The following is a 5,763-nucleotide window of genomic DNA, read 5'->3' as shown; positions in this document are numbered from 1 at the left end:
TACCACTACTCAGTCTATCTCCAAGTTCACCAAGAGAGCTTGTCTTAAAACAGACGGTAGAAGACAACTGAGGAAGCCATCCAGTGTTGCCTCTGATTTGTGCATGCAAGTATACCCACATGCACATGCACACGTACATACACCTGTATGGACATGTTCACACACACACACACACACACACACACACACACACACACACACACACACACATCTTTGGAAACTTCTTTCTCTGTCTTTATGTCATGCATCTCTGGCTACTCAAGACCTTTATGGCTGATGTATCTGAGAGGGATTTCAGCCTGTCCTGCAATTGCCATCGCTGCTTCACAGGCACACAGACTTCAGCAAGCTTGAGTCTGCTCCTAAGGGATAGCTTTCCAAACAAGGTTGGTAGCCCAAAGCAGGAGAAAAATGGCAATGGTGTCATGACTACCCCGATGGGACTTGAGCCAAGACCTAGCTGTGTACATCTCACCAACGACTAGAAAAGTAGCTTGCTTGCAGCATTTCACCATGCAAACCTTCCTCTCCACTTTGCACTCAACTCAAGAAAACAAATGTCTGCTGCAATATTGGGACATACACAGGCTTGAAGACTCAAGGTAATTATTCAGTTCCGACATTTCCTTCCTAAGGAATATTTGAGACAATTCTGATTATATACAATATTATCTTGACTAGCTAATTAGGACGCTATGGATACAGAAAGCATACTGTTCTTAATATAATTTCAATGGATTTACCCATTTTTGCTATGGCCTGGGCACACCTTGGTGGATCATCTTGCTTGTTTCCTGAGGACTAGGCACTTGTACAATCCCACCTATGTCAAAGTAAAAGCAATTTACTTTTCAGTGTTGCCCCCTCCCAGATGCCAGGAGCATCCTTCCACATGCTCAGAAAGAGCCTAGTGATGCCACATGGAAGGTACTGTCACTGTCCTCATTCAGGAAACAGCTCAGCTAGGGAGACACTAAGAAGAGAAGCCAGAGTTTGCATTTTGATTCTCCTGCTCATTTTCAGCCTGAACTTGGATGAGTTCATTTCTTCACTTCTCTAACTATAGTTTCCCCATTTGTACATCAGGGATCACAATATGTACCAGGAAAAAAAAATGCCTGAAGTGTGTGGTGCCATCATCATTGTTGGCACATCAGAGTCTCAGCCTGGGGACTTAGCTCCCCTTCACTGGCTCCCTTTGAGCACCTCCATTCAATCCAGGTACCTACAGAAACCAAAAGCCAGCTCTGTGTAGAAGTTTGGACAAGAAGGATCTGTTCCACAGAATCTGTAATATCTGGGGTTGAATGAAGCTACATAAGCCCCAGCACTGGGAGATGCCAAGCAAGAATAGATAAGTGAAGTGCACAGCAGGGCCTGAAAGTACAAGTAAGAGATTGTCACAGCCAGAGCCCATAGCAGTATCAGTTCCACTGCTCTTGGCTAGTCACTAATTAGCTAGTCAAGAGCTAAACAGATCAGAGTTGTGGGGCAGTAGAGAAATGAGTGGCAACAGGACATGAAGACTGCCACATCAGTGTGATCATATACAAACATAGCCCTTCCCCCAGCTCACCCAGACTTCACCACTTAAGTACATGATTAAATCTCTGTGAACCAAGACTTGAGAATTACCATACTTTTTGGACTATAAGATTCACCTGACGATAAGACGCACCCAGTTTTTAGAGCAGTAAAACAAGAAAAACAGTAAAAATGGCAATCAGACCATAAGGCACACCCTAATTCCCCCAAAAGTGTGTGTGTGTGTGCGCCTTATGGTCCAAAAAAATACAGTAAAGGGAGTCATGGCTTGGTGTGGAGGAGTCCTTGGGGTTGCTAGCATGTGCTGTAAACATTTTCATGAGCACAGTTCAGCTATCCATCAGGCCTTTAGTCAATGATATTGACTCATTTTGCTCTTCCTGAAAGGTTTTTTTTTCCTAGACATTTAGGTCAAGTCTGAATTACTCTTAATCACAGGCCTTCAGCCTTTCAATGCTCCAAAATGTATACTAGAAATGGATACAGAATGCAAACAAACAGAAGGGGCCTCTGCTCACCCTAGAGGGAACCTCTTCCTGCATTAAAGTCAGGAACCAGATGTGAAGTGCTGCTCCCAGATGCCAGGACACCCACAGGTGTACATTCTCCATACACAGGATGTGATTGGTGGACAACATGCTATTTCAGAGTGCCAGCCTCCCTTCTAGAGCAGGGCTGACATGGGCCATATCATGGAAGGACATACTCCTATGGAAGGTCCAGCCAGCTTGCTGCCTAGGAGTGGGATCCCACCACTGTTCAGAATTTATCTGAAGCAGAGTTGGGAGATGAACCAATATATTCATAGAGAGAAGCTAAATACATTTTTTTTTTGTGGAGATTATCAGTATTTCTTTGTCCCCTCAGAGTAGTGACAAGCTATAAACTGTCATGTTGGACATACTGAACATTGCAGCCTTAGATTGCTCAAGAGCTCAGCAAATAAGCTAAATATGATAAGAAATAAAGACAAAGGAATCAGCCAGTGGAAACAGCCTAATCATTTTACATTGTTTTTAGCAGTTTTATATGGATATATATATGCAGTATACACACACACACACACACACACATATATATCTATGTATATTATGTGTATGCCACTTGGGAGTTTGTAGATAATCATGTATAGCAGCTGTATTCATAATTGCTGAAAATGGAAACATTCCAGAAACTTTTTAGATAGTGATCAACAAAATGAGGTATATGCATACAGTAGAATACTACAGCAGCAGAAAAGAGATATCTTAGCACTATGCATAACCGCAAGGATTAGCTCCCGAAGCATAAGGTATGAAAGACATTGTGAGTTTAAGCATTGCACACTCCAAATCTATGTCCATAAGACTTTCTAGAAGAGGAAAAACTGCAAGGTCCAAAAACTTAGTCGTGTTTGCAGAGTATAGGAACAAAGACTGGAACTGTCCACAAAGGAACACATGGATGTGGGGAGAGGTATATGTACACACATGTACACACATGTACACACACACACACACAAATTGTCACAAGGATCATATCAACACTCACAGAAATGTAATGTATATCAAAAAGGACAAATTTCTCTGTGTGTCATTTGAATCTCAATAAAGTGTCTCTGGGTTTACTAAGATTCCAGGAAGGAACACAACCTGTAGACCCAGCTGTAAATGGTGGAGGCCCATTCTAAGGCAGCACTCTGACAAGAGGGGAACTTGTGGGGTCACAGCAGCTGGTAGGTGGCAGGCATACTGTCTTTGAGCCTGGACACACAGCCAGCACCAGTGGAAGCAGCAACACTCCTTTCTGAGACACCAACCATCTCTCTTTTTGTTATGAGCCACTGCTGTGGGCCTTGCTTGGTTCCCTGCGATGGAGTCAGGCTTCCTCAGGCAAGTGACCACATTCAGACATTCCCCAGATTCCTGAGAAACTTCTTCCTTGAGACTTATCTTGGTGGCAGCACAGACCAATGTACCATAACTGCCTTAGACACCATAGTCAGGTCCTGTTAGGCTTCAGGAGCTGCCTCAGTACCAGGTGCTGGTGAAGCCTCAAAGGCAGCCACACCCCTGGCAGGAATGTTATTGGGAAACATTGGCTTATTTTCTGGAAATCTGCTAAAATAATCAGAGAATGAAAATAAGACAAGAATTCAAGATCATCTCAATGACAGAAATGTACCCCTGAGTCTACCAAAGACAGTCATCCACTGTAAATTCAAAACCAGACTATTGGAATATCTGTGTTTATTTTTAGAAGTTACTAAACCAAAGGAAAAGGGACTGAGTGAAGGCAATCCAAAAAGAGTTTACACTGTGTTTTAAAGACTTGGTACAAGAAATATGAGACATTTAAATCACCTTTTTCATCATTGGCATGTTGAAAAGGCAATGTTTTTGAAAATATGGTTTAAAAAGTAATTTTTACACCTTTAATATGGCCCTGGAAAAATTTAAGTTAAATTTCTATTTCTTTTTTTTTTTTTTTTTCATTTACATTATTTTATTTGGAAAGGCTAAGTAGCACAACGCAACTAAACTTCAGAGACAATGGATACTATCAGTTAGGGCATTATCAGCTCATTATAAAAAGGAGCCAGTGAAATTATTTACACAATGAAATAGTTGAGAACATCAGCAGGATGGGCAGCTTCATGTGACATCATTTCAGCAATGACTTCAGTCCACATATTCCAAGAATGTCACCGTCTCTAAACAAGAAGCAATCCTTGTCATCTAGACCTACTTCCATGCCTCCGTATCCTGGAAGAAAACTTATCTCCCATCTTCACACTAACTAGTTGAATCTCTCTACCTTTTCCTTTCACGCCTGATTCCACAGCCACTACTGCTGCTTGCAATAATTTTTTCTTGAGACTTTTCTGGAAGCATAATGCCACCTTTAGTTACAATTTCAGCGGCACTCCTTTCAACCAATACTCAGTCAAAGAAAGGAATAAGTTTTCTAAATGCCCATCCAGCCACCGCCGCTTCTATTTCTATTGGGTGGTATACTCTATAAGCTTGACCCATACATGAAGTTCAGTTTCTCTGTCACTGGCTTTAAGGAGCAAAGCTAAGGAGAGAGCTTTCAAAAAAAATGGTTGCCATAATTAACATGAACTAGAGATCTAAGTAATTAGATGCTGGGTGGCGGATTATTAATGGCTGCCAATGGAGATTAACTCTGAGTACAGCAGAGCCAGAAGGGACAGTGCAACAGCTGATTGTAGTAGGTTTTGTGAATGAGTCAGAATCCCAGGGGAGCCTTGGTTGTGGTGAACTCACATGGAAATCCTGAGTGGCTCAGGTTTAAGAAAGTCAGTTCTTTGGCATTTGGGATGATTTGGGTGTGTTTAGGAACCTTCACCTCTCTGAATCAGCTATAGATCACATGACTGCAAAGAGAGACGTGCATTGAGACCTGGGCTTCATAGATGCTGGGTCAATACTACACTTCCCAGTGTCCTGGGAAGCCTTGAGCCATCCTGATCAGAGACAGTGAGGAGAACCATCCAACCCAACATCCAAGGAGGTGCTCTAGTGGGCTAACAGTCAGTATGATGCTCAGGTGGTCAAGAACATTGTCCCAGATCCCCACGAATGGCCTTAAAATGGATGAGAATAAACATTGTGCAACTGAATTATGTTAGAAAAACAAGGAATATGATCTCTCTTGGATCCCAGGTTCTGTACAACAAACACACTGTTGGTAATTCACCTACAAGTTTGTATTTTCATGGGAAAATTATGGATGACATACCTGCATGTGTTGGTGAAGGGACTGGTCAACTTGAGTGTGGCAGACATGGCTCTGGCAGACCTTGTCTTTCTCCCTCATTCACTTTGCCTTGCTAAAAACCTTTAGACTACATTCCTAAAGCTAGCTGCCAAGGTCTGGTCCTTTGTTTGGCTTTCTCCTCCTGAGCCTGACCACCAAGATCCAGCTATCAAAGTATTGAATTCCAGCAATCAAAATCTGCCTTTGGCTCACCTAATTAACATGCCCAATTAAGATTAAACACCTCATCCTAACACAGGGTTTCCCCCTTTTACCTTTATAAACCATCATTTGCCTGTGTCCCACAACTTTCTCCTCTCTATCCAGAGGCAGTCCTTTGTCCCACTCTGGGACAAATATCCCTTCCTCCTCTCCCTTGTTCCCTTCCCCTTCTCCCTTGTCTTCTATCTCCCCTTCATGTTTTATTCACTGTTCTTTGTCCCCTTGGGGCAAAAC

The 5,763-nt window shown here is 42.5% G+C and overlaps 1 pseudogene; it reads right to left on the bottom strand.

Annotated features, from left to right (window-relative positions):
• Positions 1-4,188: 4,188 nt before the first annotated feature.
• LOC127187071 (10 kDa heat shock protein, mitochondrial-like) lies at positions 4,189-4,559 on the bottom strand (annotated as a pseudogene).
• Between the last annotated feature and the right edge of the window lie 1,204 nt (positions 4,560-5,763).

The sequence above is a fragment of the Acomys russatus genome, chromosome 3 (assembly GCF_903995435.1).
Source record: "Acomys russatus chromosome 3, mAcoRus1.1, whole genome shotgun sequence".
NCBI classification, from domain to species: Eukaryota; Metazoa; Chordata; class Mammalia; order Rodentia; family Muridae; genus Acomys; species Acomys russatus.
This window is presented reverse-complemented; position numbering and strand designations above follow the sequence as displayed.